The 15,551-nt window shown below is 43.6% G+C and overlaps 1 protein-coding gene across 1 annotated transcript in view; it reads left to right on the top strand.

Moving 5' to 3' along the window:
- NOP53 (NOP53 ribosome biogenesis factor) overlaps window positions 1-15,551 on the top strand; it is a 952,413-nt gene that overhangs the window by 674,257 nt on the left and 262,605 nt on the right. The window lies entirely within an intron of this gene.

Below are 15,551 nucleotides of genomic sequence, written 5' to 3'. Positions count from 1 at the left end.
CAGTTATTTCCTATTGTGTAAAATGCACTCCTGTTTTTATTACCGTCCCTAATTCTGCACTTTTGTCTATATTCAAATTCAACTCAACCTTTAAAACCATCTTCTGTTACTGACAGCACTTCTTTCATGTGCTCTATATTTTTTGTAATTCCCACCAAATTGTGTGCATATGCCATACACAATGGCGACTTCATATTTACAATTTCTCTTATTGTCTGATGTTCTTCATCTCACATTGCTGCAGTCCTTACATGTGGGTAGTCCGCTGTCCTCGGTCGGCCCGAATACCAAAGTATTAGGCTGACGTCGGTCAAGGCGCTTAAAACTGACATCAGGACGTCAGGGTACAAAAGCGCATGACCAACGTCATTTCCTCAGTCTTTTTTGCCGCATGGTCCGATGCAGAAGCAGCGTTGCAAGTGCCGTTCGGCGTTCTGAAATTTTTCGAATTCGGAGTTTCAGACCGAATCCAAGTTGGCTAAGTACCCGTTGGGATTATTTTTTTCTTGCCTCAGTGTTTTACCGGATGTCAGAAAAAGTGAATAACTGTATTTCTTGTGGGAAACAGATACCGCATAGGGATTATCATTCTTTGTGTATTCCTTGTTTGGGGCCTGAGCACGACGTTGTTGGGTGTCGCTTTTGTGCTAGGTTCAATAAGCGCACTATTAGCGAAGGTTAGATTGTGCTAGGCTGGTCTTTGGGAAGCGGTGCAATTATAATATGCCGCCGGATTCTCCGGCGCCGCTTCTGAAGAAGCGCAAAGACAAAGCAGTTAAACCCAGGCAAGATGAGTCGTCCGTTCCGGACGCCGGTTCTTAGAGGCTTCAGTGGAACCGGTGGTTCCGACGGAGACTTCTCTGGAGTCTCAGGGGAGACTTTGATTTTGCAGGAGGTGGTCTCTCAGGAGGCAGGTCAGGCTGAAGGGGCTTCTCAAGTTACTGTACTCCCCTCCCTTCCTAGGGTGGTTAGGCCTTCTCCTTCTGTTTCCAAGGCTTCTCCCAGAGGCAGGCCAGTTTTAGCTTCTGTTGGTGTCACTCCTAGTTCAGCAGGGTCTGTGCCTAAGAAGCACATGCTTAAAATGGCAGAAGATTTAATTACTCTGATTAGAGGTTCTATGCCCCCTCCTGATAAGAGGCCTAGGGTGGAGCCAGAGTTGGGAAGTTTTGAGCAGGCTTTGGATGTTTCAGAGTCTTCAGCTGAAGACTTGCAGGAGTACTCTCCTTATTCTGATTCTGATGCAGATGATTCCACTCCTTCTGCTTCTCCTCCAGAGGATTTTTCTTTTTCAGAGACACTTCATTCTATGAGGGAACATTTTAAGTGGGAAGGTCAGGACTTCTCTGATTCTAGGAAAAGGCTTAGGGAGTTTTTGCTGTTACCCCAGCATAGGCCCTTGGCTATACCCCCTGTTCTGGATGTTGTGGAAGATGTGTTTGCAGAGGCTTCACTTAATCCTGATTCTCTGCCTCCTGCTCCTGTTAAACCGGATAGGTATTACAGGGTGCCTGAGGCTCATAAATATCTTTATAAGAGTCCTAGGGCGGACCCAGAAACTGTTAGTCAGGGACCTAAGGGTGTCAAGGTCTCTGTTGTAAAAAATCCGGTTCCTCTAGATAAAGAAGCCAGAGCTTTGGATAGATGGGGAAAGAAGGTCTATACATCTTCTACCTTAGCTATGAGGGCTTTGAATTGCCAGTTTCATATGTTGAAATATCAAAACTTTCTTCTTTCTCAATTGAAGTCTAAGGTGGATGCTCTGGCGGAAGGCATTGAGTGTAAAGAATTGCAAGATTTGGTGCAGGTCTCTGAACAGGTGGGTAAGCATTCATTACAGTGTGGTTTTGATGCTGTGCAGGCCTCGTCTAGGGTGGCTGCAACTGGCTCAGTTCTTCGCAGGCACGCCTGGTTGAAGGATCAGAATTTATCTGACCATGTTAAGACAAGGATTTTGGATGCTCCTTTGCAGTCTGATGTGTTGTTTGGTTCACCTGTGGAGTCAGTCTTGAAGAAAATGGAAGACAAGGCTAAGTCTATGCAGGCTGTTAAAGATTTTTTGCAGGTTCAGCCTCCGAAGTTTAGTAGGAATTGGCCTGCTAAGGGGTGGACGTATCCTTCTTATGATTCTCAGTCTAGGGGTAGATCTAGGCGTGGTAGGGGCAGAGCTCAGAGTTCTTTCAGGCCTAGAACAGGAGTTCACCTGCACAATCTTCGGTGAGGGCAGGGGCCAGTCCTTTCGTATACAGGCCCAATGACCTACTTTTTCAGCTGCCAGATCCTTCTTGCCTGGCAGCACCTTTGGGAGGAAGGTTAGCACTCTTCAAGGAAAATTGGATGTTGATTACCCGAGACAAATGGGTATTGGATATCATACACCAGGGTTACAAGTTTTATTTCCATACCTTGCCTCCTTTCAAAGGCATGCCGGACGTTCCTCCTCAGCAAAGACTAGAGGCTCGCAAACAAATTTCTCTACTACTTCAAATAGGGGCCATACAACCGGTCCCTCTGCCAGAAGTGGGCCTAGGATTTTATTCTCGCCTGTTTCTAGTACCAAAGAAAGGAAACACGTGGAGACCAATTTTGGATTTATCCATCCTCAACACATATCTGGACATTCCCAAGTTCAAAATGTTAACGTTACAACAGCTTTTACCTCTGCTGGGCAAAGATCACTGGATGGTGACTCTGGATCTCAAGGAGGCTTACCTTCATGTTCCTATCAGGCCCAGTTGCAGGAAGTATCTGCGTTTTGGCTGGGACTTCACATTATCAGTTCTCTGCATTGCCCTTTGGCTTATCTACTGCGCCCAGAGTGTTCACGAAGGTTCTGGCTCCAGTGGTAGCTTTCTTCAGGCTAAGAGGAATACAGATCTATCCTTATTTGGACGATTGCCTGATACTGGCCCAAGAAAAGGACAAACTTCTTCATCATTTACAGTATGTGATGGCAGTGTTAAGATGCCTGGGGTATTCTGTGAATGAAATAAAGTCCAGTCTAGTACCCTCTCAGGACATGTGCTTTCTGGGTGTGAGACTGAATACAGCATCCCAGATCGCCTTTTTGACCCCGGACAGACAAAAGAATCTTTCTCTTTACTTCCACCAGTTGTCTCATCAGTCCAGGCTGACTGCAAGGACAGTCCTTCAAGCCTTGGGGTTCATGGCATCTTGTATTCTGGTACTTCCCAATGCCAAACTGCATATGAGGAAGCTACAATGGTATCTCAAGAATGTAAGGACACAGCACTGCCAAGATTTGGACACTGTCATTCAAATAATACCTTGCATTCAAAAGGAATTTTTGTGGTGGGCTCAGGAATGTCACCTAAACAAGGGACTCTCTGTGACCCGGCCAGAGGCGAGTCAGATTTTAACGACAGATGCCTCAGACAAAGCTTGGGGAGCTCATCTAAATGGAAAATGGGTACAAGACACGTGGCCTGCCAGACTTCAACATCTACATATCAACTTGAAGGAGATGTTAGCAGTCCAATTTGCATTGATAGCTTTCAAGGATTTACTTCTTCCAGGGCAGGTGTTGATTCAAACAGACAACACAACTGTCATGTGGTACATCAACAAGCAAGGGGGAACGCATTCTTATCCTCTATGCAGACAAGCAATGATTTTGTGGGAGACTTCTCTCAGTTTACAGCTAAATCTTCAGGCAAGGTTTCTGCCAGGAGCACAGAACTCCTTAGCAGATGTGTTGAGCAGACAAATTATGGATCCCCACGAGTGGAAATTGGATCCTCATGTATTCCAGAGATTGACAGTGTTATGGGGAACTCCAGACATAGATCTGTTCGCTTCTCCACTAAATTACCAGCTGCCAAAGTTTTGCACAAAAGGTTTCATCCCTCAGCTTGGAAAGTGGATGCTCTCTCATTCAATTGGAGCAATCTTCACGTGTATGCCTTTCCACCTCTGCCTCTCCTCCCAAGGGTACTGCTGAAGGTCAGACAGGACAAGCCAAACATGATTTTAATAGCTCCAGATTGGCCTCGACAGCACTGGTACCCATTACTGAGAAGTCTGGTACAGGAGCCTCCATGGCCTTTGCCTTGATTCCTCACCTGCTGTCTCAGGAGAACAGTCATTTACTCAATGTCAAACTTCATTCTCTACATCTGACAGCCTGGCATATTCTGTTTTAAACCCTGGAGGGTCTCAGCTTCCACAACAAGTTTTGAATGTTATTTTGGAGGCCAGAAGGCCTAGTACAAGGAAAGTTTACGCAGATAAATGGAGGAGATTTTTATTTTGGAGTACAGCAAAGGACTTTGATGTTTCTAAACCTAATTTAAGTGTTGCGCTTCAATACCTTACTGAGTTATTGGACAAAGGTTTGTCCTTCTCCTCTATAAAGGTTCATGCTGCAGCAATTTCTGCTCACTATGACTGTGACCCACCATTATTTTCTCAGCCTATGTTTAAGCAATTCCTTAGAGGGGCAAAGAATATAAACCCCCACGTAGAGCTCCTACTCCTGCTTGGGATCTCAATTTTGTGTTGGAGAAACTCACTCTACAACCTTTTGAGCCTGCAGCATCGGCAGAGTTGAAATATTTATCTTGGAAGACTGCTTTTTTGTTGGCCATTACCTCTGCGAGAAGGGTTTCTGAATTACAGGCCCTTATGGCAGTTGAGCCTTTCTTAATTTTCCACAAGGATAGGGTATCTTTGTGTACTAACCCTTCTTTTATGCCTAAAGTGGTTTCTAGTGTGGCTTTAAACCAAACTATTCATTTGCCTACTTTTTATGCAAACCCCCAAAATAAAGGGGAAAGGATTTTGCACACTTTGGATATACACAGACAGTTGCGATATTATTTGAGCAGAACTAAAGGGTTCAGGCCGTCTCAGCAGTTGTTTGTTTCTTTTGCTTTGGGTTCTGAGGGCAAACCTGTTTCAAAACAAACTATTTCTAAGTGGATTGGTTTTTGTATTGCTTTCTGTTATTCCCATCATGGTAAGGAGATTCCAGCTGGGATTAGGCCTCATTCCACTAGGGCTACTGCCACTTCTACAGCTTTTTAAGGGGTGGCTACTAAAGATATTTTGGAAGCAGCTACTTGGAGTTCAGTGCATACTTTCTCTAAGCATTACCACCTTCCACTTTACTCTAAATCTAGGGCTGGATTTGCAACTGCAATTTTACAAGGCATGTTGGCAGCTCCTAATGCTTTATAGTTTTGCCATCCTCCCTTACCTCTGCTTTGGGATTCTACCCATATGTAAGGACTGCAGCAATGTGAGATGAAGAACATAGTACAGTTTTGTACCTACCATAAATGTAGATGTTCAAGATCCACATTGCTGCAGTCCAATACCCTCCCTCCTTCCCTCTGTTGTTGAAGGTGGTGGTGTGGTTTGTGTTGTACATATTGTAAATATGGTTAGTGCACGGGTGGTTGGTTAGGTTTTGCTGGTTTTTGGCTTTGGCCTTTCTTGTTAGGGCCTTCTGACATCTGGGGCAAGAAAAGACTGAGGAAATGACGTTGGTCATGCGCTTTTGTACCCTGACGTCCTGATGTCAGTTTTAAGCGCCTTGACCGACGTCAGCCTAATACTTTGGTATTCGGGCCGACCGAGGACAGCAGACTACCCATATGTAAGGACTGCAGCAATGTGGATCTTCGAACATCTACATTTATGGTAGGTACAAAACTGTACTTTTCACTCTTTCTTTGTTTTAATACAGTATTTGTTTACCACCCTTCGCATAGGCAATCATTCTTTGCTCCATTCTATACTTTCTCTCACCCATCCATTAATTTTATTCTGTATTACTGTATAACGCTTACAATAATTTTGTTTTACTTCAAACATAATTTGCTGTTATTTCCCATGTATCGTCATTTTCTACACTGATACCTTCTTCACATTGCATACTATTACTCCTTCCTCCTTTACTTTAGTTTTACAGGATTAAAAAGTTAGCATTTCTTTTTTTTCCTTCACTTTGTATTTTCTGTCATACAAGTTTCCCATCTCATGAATTGTTACATAATTATTGCAGATAAAACTCCATGCAGTACCACTTACAAAAGAAAAAAAAAAAAAACTGAGTGTTTTACCGGCTTGATAGCTAGTTAAGCACTTAGGTTGTCGATTAGACAGCAAATAGGGAAGAAGTCAGAGACATTGTTTAAATAATGCCCTAATTTAAATAATCTAACATCTGTTAACTTCCATTGACATAGGAGGAAAGACATTTAGGAACCGAAGAAACATCCCTTCCCTTATACCTGGCCATCACAGAGATGTGTAACAATCGTTACACACCTTTGTAAGAGTTGCTAGGATTGGGTTTTGCTTTACAGTGATGCATAACAGGTATATCTTTTTTTCCAATTTTGGAATGTAGTCACAGTGCTTGATGCACTACAAGAATCTTCCCCACATAAAAACAAGTTCTGAGCTGTTCCCAATACTTAATTCCCATTTTAACATTCAACAAAATTACACTTGGCAAATGACATAATTTATCTGTCTTACACAACACAAATCTACATTTTACACTTCCCAGTCAGTGTACTGTTCATCTGATATTTTTAGCCTCAAAAACATTTTTTAGAGCATCTGTAAGAATAAAGCTTCAGCTCGTAATCATTCAGTAGTGCAAAACTGCACATTCAATTTTTTGTTTTGTATCAAGTTTGTTTGAAAATTTATAGTAGTTTTCCAAGCTTTATTGTCACATAAGTTCAGTTCTACAAGACCAAACACTTCAAAGGTCATCTCTCACAAACGGGTTCATTTCCTAGTTGGCTGACCGCCCACTCATCCCTTAATTAAGCCCTTATGGAGTTGTGATATTCTCCTAAATAGTGTACCTATTCATAGTTTTTGTCCTTTTCTAGTAATTTGTACATGAAGTCTACTTATTTATTGTCCTTCCTGTAGTGTATTTCTTATTGCTGCCTCTGTCCTAGGCACTGCTTGGTATATGCTACCACTAATTTCCACATAAGCAGTTTCCTGCTTTAGAAGTCATTCTTCTCCTTTTCAGCTTGAAATACTTCTCCAATGGATCATTACTGAATGAAGATGTAATGATGTGGGGCATTGTCAGCTGTGCCAGAGAATTAGGGCAGTGGATGTGTAGCATATGCCAGCATAGCTAGCTGGAGTTTTGTAAAGAATTATATGTCATTTGTATGTCAAACTGATTTGTACAGGTGCTTGTGTTGAAAGTGTGTTTGTAAAGCTGCTTGTGTTCAAAGTGTACCAACAATGGGTCCTGCGGGACAGAAAAGAAATGCACTTGTTTGTCAGACTGTATTGTAACTGTTAAAATGAATATATTGTAGCTGCTAACTTTGAAAATTGGTCTAAAATTAAATTACCTGGTTTAGGCCATAAAGATTGTATCTTACAGTTCTTATTTGCAGCCAGAGACAAAATGTCTTTGAGAACCAGGACTAGGAATCCTACTGTATTGTCTTTAGGGATGAACTAATTGCTACCCTGGAAGGGTGGAAGTTTTTGAAATGGGTTTATAGCTTTCAGATGCTATAACACAGCTTAGCAGTGCTGTGTGTGTGTGTGTGTGTGTGTATTATGGCACGTGTGCTAGATTCTAGTTCAGCTGTTAATAAAGGATGTAATGTGAGAACCAGGCGTCGGATGACCTGTTTTATGTGAAGTCATTCAGTAATCCAGCAGTAAAGTGATATTTTAATACTAGATGAGACAGAAGTCTGAGGAGTCCATTTGTGAAACCTAACAAAAGGACTACTTGCCTACATCATCTTGCCTTGCTCTAGTAAGTGAACTAATGGACATTAATTCTTTAGATCATCAAGAAAATATAGTGAGATTAGTTATTGTTTTTCTGTATCTGTGTGCATCTTTCCATCAATGTTATATTTAATATTTCCTGTGATGAGACTCTGGTATTAATTATAAATAGATATTTAATATGTTCATATTCTTTTACTATTTGCTTTTAAAAAATATTTAAACTCTTCACTGTGGCTGGTCTTTTAGAGAATATTTTAACCTTTGAGAGTACTTGTATTTATTTGATGACACTGTGGCCGCTCCTGAAAGCCTTGCTGCTTTGGTCAAACACTACCATTTGTATTAGTATTAATTTTACTCAGTGTAATTGGATACCCTTGTAAGCACCTTAGATTAGCTGGCTTTAGAGTGTTCATTTATATTGGTATTAATTTTACTCGGTATAATTGGGTACCCTCGTAAGAGCCTTAGAGTAGCTGGCTTTGGAGTGTTCTGGTGGCAGTATCTACCATATAGTCTTGGCAGAGAGGACATAGCTAGTTAATCTGTGCCATCCTTTCCCAGTTGTGTGTGTGTGAAAATCAAATCTCAGACTGTGTCAGCTACTTGTATCACGGGCACAGAGCACTGGTTTCACAGAGAGGATGGTGGAGGACTTGGCTTGGAACACTCTGCTTAGGACTTGACTCTACATCTCTGGTCAGTGTGTAGTCTTATGTCCCTCACCTGTTTCAGTAGTAACGATTGAGGCTGCTTGATTACTGGCCCAGAGGAGGGATGTCACAAGAGGTGTCATCTTTGCTGTCCTCTGCAGTCACCATGGTTACTACCAAAGCTGTGACTAGTTTTGTACCTTCCTAGGAGTCTTTGCATACTTACAGTTGCCTCTCTTAAGAATATAACAGAACCATCATAAGGATTTCAGACTTTTCCATATACCACTTTCCTTTGCTAATGTTATGACATTCTCTCTCTCTGCCATCTTAACTATCCTCCTTCCACAGTAACCCTCAAGTGCCACCTGCAGGTAAAGAGTGGGGGATTTTCCCAGGTCTTTCGGCTTTTCCCGGTTAGGGGTAACCACAGTGGTACTCAGGTCTGCTAATGATTGGCAGTGGATTTTACGGTGCCAAATTGCCAGCCTGATGTGCCCAACCTTCAAAGAAGGCACACCCATTCACGCACGCACCTACCTGCATGTCTTTAAGTATCATATGACTGCGGAGAGGACATGCAGACTCCACACAGAATGCTCTCCAGCCGAGAATCGAACGGGAGAACCTCTTGCTGTGAGACGACAATGCTGACTGTTGCACCACCTCGTGCTATGGCCAAATATTCCCCAGTCAGTATGAATACCACCTCAAGTCTTCCTTGAAAAGAGGGCGTAGACCTGCTGGAAAAAATAATCAACTAAAAAAGATTAATTAACTTAGATATTTTTATTGAACATTATATAGATGTAATAGAATCAGATGTTCGTGTTTCACTGTTGCAGTCATTACAATTGGGTTATCCTGCTGGCAGGCTACCCGCAGTCGGCCTGAATTCCAAAGTCTAGGTCCGGCATTGGTTGCTGTCGCCTCCTCCCTGACGTCATTGCTCCAGGGGTATAAAAGATGCAGCCGACACCATTTTCTTCAGTCTTTCTTGCAGCGCGGTACCCAAAGCAAAAGCAGTTCGCAAGTGCCGGTCGGCCGACTCCTGAGATTTTCAAATTTGAATTTCAGATCCGAAGTCTTCATTAAAGCCAAGTACCCCGTTGGGGAAACTTTTTGTTTGCTCCAGACCGATGTCAGAAAAATTTAATAATTGTATTTCTTGTGGAAAGCAAATACCTCATAAGGATTTTCATTCATACTGTATTCCTTGCCTAGGCCCTGACCACGACATTGCTAGTTGTCGGTTTTGTGCTAGATTTAACCAACGCACTATTAAGTGTTGGTACGATTTTGCATTTCATTACTTTGGCAGAAGATTCAATTGTATAATGCCATCGGAACAGCCGACTACTGGAGTATATAAAAATCACAAAGAAAAGGACAGGCATCCGAGGTCCAAAACCGACGACTAGGCTTCTGCTAAGCCAGTCGCCAGTTCACCGGTTCTCAGTGAGGCGCTTTCGCAGCCGTTGACGCACGCTACCTCAGAGCCGCAGGCTGCTTCCGACTCCCACGTGGAGCTGACTAGGCCGCTAGAAACTCAAGGTATTGGAAACTCGGAAAGTATTCCCTCAGATGGGTCCGGAGCCGCTGAGCAGGCATCGGCTTCTGAGGGCGTTTTCAGGCCTACACAGTTACATGTGAAACCTACTTCAGTTCCAAAGATGAAGACTAAAGCAGCTCTAAAGACAAAGAAACAAGTGCAGCATTCTCCTGGACAGGCCTCCATGCCTAAAAAACAGATGCTCAAAATGGCTGAAGACCTAATTACTTTGATCAGGGGTTCCCATCCCCCTCCTGATAAGAGGCCTAAGCAAGAGATAGAATACGAATCTTCAGATCAGGTTTCCATTTCCTCTGATTCCTCTTCTGAACAGGAATATTCTCTTCCTCCCTATGAGGATTCTGATGCTGAAGAATCTATACCTTCAGCCTCTTCTCCTGAGGATTATTCTCTTGGAGAGACACTACATACTATGAGGGAGCATTTCCACTGGGAGAGCCAGGATTACTCAGAATCCAAGAAAAGGCTCAGAGATTTCCTTTTATTACCTCAGCCACAGGCCCCTTGCTATCCCTCCTGTTTTAGACATTGTACATGATGTATTCTCAGAGTCCGGTCTGTCTCCAGACTCTTTACCTCCAGCTCCTGTTAAGCCAGACAGATACTACAGGGTTCCTGATTCACATAAATGTCTCTGTAAAAACCCTGCTGCTGACCCTGACCCAGAATCTCTCTCTCAAGGTCCCAAAGGTGTCAAGGCTTCCACTGCAAAAAACCCTATCCCCTCTGATAGGGATTCTAGGGCCCTGGACAGATGGGGGAAAAAGATTTATACTTCTGCTACCAGGATTACTCAGATACTACAGGGTTCCTGATTCACATAAATGTCTCTAAAAACCCTGCTGCTGACCCTGACCCAGAATCTCTCTCAAGGTCCCAAAGGTGTCAAGGCTTCCACTGCAAAAAACCCTATCCCCTCTGATAGGTATTCTAGGGCCCTGGACAGATGGGGGAAAAAGATTTATACTTCTGCTACCAGGATTACTCAGATACTACAGGGTTCCTGATTCACATAAATGTCTCTAAAAACCCTGCTGCTGACCCTGACCCAGAATCTCTCTCTCAAGGTCCCAAAGGTGTCAAGGCTTCCACTGCAAAAAACCCTATCCCCTCTGATAGGGATTCTAGGGCCCTGGACAGATGGGGGAAAAAGATTTATACTTCTGCTACCTTGGCTGTAAGAGCTTTAAATTGCCAGTTTCATATGCTTAAATATCATTAATATCTTATGTCACTGCTTAAACAGAAAATGTTGACAAATTCAGAATGTGCAGAAAACAAGGAAATGCAAGATTTATTGCATGCAGCTGAACAAGTGGGAAAGCATACTTTGCAATGTGGTTTTGATTCTCTAGAGGCCTCCTGCAGGGCCGCTGTTACAGGTTCTGTCATTAGGAGGCATGCTTGGTTAAAAGAACAGAATCTGCCTGATCATGTTAAAGCAAAATTATTAGATGCTCCATTACAGCATGATACTTTGTTTGGTGTTAAAGCAGAAGAGGTGTTGAAGAAAATGGAGGATAAAGCTAAATCTATGCAAACAGTCAAGGAGTTCTTGCAAGTACAGCCTCCCAGATTTAGCAGGAACTGCCCTACAAAGAATTGGTCCTTTCCATTGTCAGACAGGCCACAAAGAAGGCAGATACAGACACCCCTGAGGCAGATCACAACCCCAGGGCTCATACAGGCCTAAACAATGGGCGCTTCTACCTCCAAAAGCGGAGAGGAAAAATCACAGCCATACAGGAAACAGTCTCAGTGACTTTCCTCTGCCAGCACCAAGCACTTATCTTCTGGCAGCCCCTTTGGGTGGAAAACTAGCACTTTTTTCACAAAATTGGCATGTTATCACCCAGGACAAATGGGTCTTAAATATCATATCACAAGGCTACAGGTTCCACTTTCACACCTTGCCAAGGCCAAACGGTATGCCAGACCTGCCACGCAATCAATGGGCAGAGGCACAAAAACAGGTTTTATCCCTCATAGACATGAGAGCCATTCAACTAGTACCACAGCAAGAGCAGGGACTAGGATTCTACTCAAGGCTATTCTTGGTGCCCAGAAAGGACAAAGCCTGGAGACCAATACTGGACCTGTCTATCCTAAACTCATTCCTGGATATTCCAAAATTCAAAATGTTAACTCTGCAGCAGCTTCTGCCCATGCTGGGCTAGAAGGCTTGGCTAGTGACTTTAGACCTAAAAGAGGCATACCTGCATGTACCAATCGGACAATCATGCAGAAGATACTTCAGATTTATAGCTGGCTCAGTGCACTACCAGTTCTCTACACTGCCCTTTGGCTTATCTACTGCGCCCAGGGTCTTCACAAAATGCCTGGTACCAGTGACTGCATTTTGCAGACAAAGAGGAATACAAATATATCCTTACTTGGATGACTGCCTTATTCAAACAGAGAACAAGGACATCCTACTACAGCATCTGGTTTCTGTAAAAAGATTACCAACAGGTCTAGGGTACACAGTAAACAAAAATAAATCAAAACTCGTACCCTCTGAAGATAATATTCCTGGGTGCAAGCTTAAATACAACTGCCCAGATGGCTTATCTCATGCCAGGCAAACACAGACAACTGAGGACTTATTTCAAAATATTGGCAACAAAGGCCCAGTTATCTGCAAGAAAAATTCTGCAGGCTTTGGGCTTCATGGCATCTTGCATTCTCCTAATTCCATATGCAAGACTGCATATGAGGAAACTTCAGTGGTATCCAAAAAGTGTTTGGACTCAACATTTACACAGCCTGGAAACAATAATTTACCCTTATTCCCTGCCTGCAACAGGAGTTTCGATGGGCAAAAGCCTGTCACCACAACATGGGACAGCCATTCACCTTACCCACAGCCAGGCAGACATTGACAACAGATGCATCAGATTATGCCTGGGGGGGGGCTGTCAGGAAGATGTATTCAGGGCACATGGTCCGCAAGTCAGATGCATCTACATATCAATCAAAAAGAGATGCTAGCTGTTCAGAATGCCCTGACAGCCTTCAAGGATCTACTTCATCCAGGACAACTACTGATGAGGACGGACAATACTACAGTCATGTGGTACGTAAACAAGCAGGGAGGCACACATTCCTACCCCCTCTGCAGACTAGCCATGAACTTGTGGGACACAGCATTGACTTACCAAGTACATCTGCAAGCTCAATTCCTGCCAGGAAGGACAAATACCCTGGCAGACGTACTAATCAGAAACCTAATGGAACCCCACGAGTGGAAATTGGATCCACAAGTCTTCAGCATGATAAAAAGGAACTTGGGGATGCCCGGACATAGACATATTTGCCTCCCCTCACAACTACCAAATACAGAGATTCTGCACAAGCACTTATCACAAGCAAGCATGGAAAGTGGATGCTCTGTCTTTCAGCTGGAAAGACCTAACAGTATATGCTTTTCCTCCTCTGCCTCTCCTCCCCAAGGTGCTCCTCAAGGTCAGACAAGAGAGACCAAAAATGATACTGACTGCCCCATACTGGCCCCACTAGCACTGGTAACCAATCCTAAAGAGCTTGTCTCAATTCCCAGCTTGGACATTACCTCAAACTCTCACTTATTGACCCAACAAGAGAGTTAAATACTGCACAGCCAACTCAGGACCTTAAACCTGGCAGCATGGCGGATAATGTAGCCAGTCAAGACACACCTCTCTCGTAAGCAGTGATGGCTGTTATTTTGGAAGCCAGAAGACCTAGCACCAGAAAATCTAATGCAGAAAAATGGAAGCGATTCTGCGCTTGGAACCAGGCACAAGGTTTTAACACAATTGTTCCAAATATTCCTCAGATTTTGCAATACCTGACTGAGATGCTTGATAAAGGCCTTTCCTTTTCATCAATTAAAATTCATGCCTTTGCCATTTCATAGGTTCATAGGTTGGTACTAGGCTATCAGCCCTAGGGCCTATACAAGCCTAGCCATAACAATTCCCTGGCTATTTCTTCCCACACTATTTATTTACTTCCCTGGACTCCTGTCTAGCAGGGCGACTGGCGTGATCCCCGGGGTGAATTTCCTTTCTCCCATCCAATCGTCAAAGTTCCTTTTGAAGAGGACCAAAGAGGCACTCTGCTTGACATGTATGGGCAATCTATTCCAGAGTCTGGGGAGTCTCTGGGTCAGGAACCTATCCCTCCAGCATGTTTTGTTTATTGTGATGACAAGGTTTAGATCCCTGGAGTGTGTGGATCTGAGGGATTAGGATTTCTTTAAGTGTAGCATGTCCAACAGCTCTGGGTTTGACATGGCCTTGTATGTTAAGCAAAGATCGCCTCTGAGTAGACGATATGCGACAGAGTATAGCTGGAGTTTTTTAAGGTGGTCAGCGTAGGGCATCTGCTTTAGGCCTGTGATTCTTTTAGTGAGGTATTTCTGTGGCCTTTCCAGTTGTTGCAGATGTCTTGAGAGGTACATACCAAACGGGGCATTGTATTCTATAATGGGTCTAATGAGGAATGAGTACAGTGGGACAATGACCCCCTTTTTTCTGGATGAAAAGTCCTTGGTGATGAGGTGTGCCACATAGAAGGATTTCCTGACTGTTTTGGTGATGTGGTTATCGAAGGTGAGACCACTGTCCACCTGTGTCCCTAAGTCTCTTATCAAACTTTTGGTGTTTACTGTACTGCCACCTATATGGTAATTCACGGATACATGTTTTTTCCCAAAGGGGATAACTATACATTTCTTGGCATTGAGCTTGAGCCCATGGCTCTGGCGTCAAGCATCTGTTTCTGTAAGGCCCTTTTGTAGAGTATCCACATCATTTGGGGATTCAATAATGGCACCCAGTTTGCAGTCATCTGCAAACTTTGTTAGCCAGAGTCCCTTAGTGCTGGCCTGTACTTCAGAGAAGTAGATGCCAAACAAGAGCGGTCCCAGGACTGAACCCTGAGGTACTCCACTTGTCACTTGTCTGGAGCTGGATTTGGAGTCGGCTACTTTTACAGTGTGGGTTCTGTCAGTAAGCCAGTTAGCAACCCATTGGGTGACGTAAGGATTAATGCGCAGCTTAGTAAGTTTATCTATGATTCCAGAGTGGGGGATGGTGTCAAAGGCCTTGGCAAGGTCTAGATAGGCTGTGTGGGCCACCTTACCCTTGTCCATGGCTCTGGAGACTGATTCGAAGAAGTCAGTCAAGTTCAGGAGACAAAATCGGCCCTTCACGAACCCAAACTGGGTGGGGTCCAGTGTTTGAAGGTTGCCAATGTCTTTGTTTATAAGTTCCATGATAATACGCTCCATGGCCTTGCAGAAAAGGCTTGTCAGACTGATGGGACAGTAGTTTCTGGGATCCAAGGTGGACCCCCCCTTGTGGAGTGGGATAACTGTAGCTGTACGCCACTCAGTGGACACGAAACCTGAGGTGAGGCTATGATTAAACATGACACTTAGGTGAAGTGCCAGTTCATATTGTAGTTCATGTAGTACACAGCCCAGGATGTCATCTTGTCCCATGGATGCTGTATTCTTAGCTTTGGAGAGTGCGTTTTTTACCTGTGTGGCCGTTATTACCGGAATTTGGCAATCTTTCGGTATTGAG

This window comes from Protopterus annectens, chromosome 1.part0 (assembly GCF_019279795.1).
Source record: "Protopterus annectens isolate FY-2018-M chromosome 1.part0, PAN1.0, whole genome shotgun sequence".
Classification (NCBI taxonomy): domain Eukaryota; kingdom Metazoa; phylum Chordata; order Ceratodontiformes; family Protopteridae; genus Protopterus; species Protopterus annectens.
The sequence above is the reverse complement of the archived record's forward strand: the minus strand, read 5'-3'. Positions and strand labels throughout refer to the sequence as shown.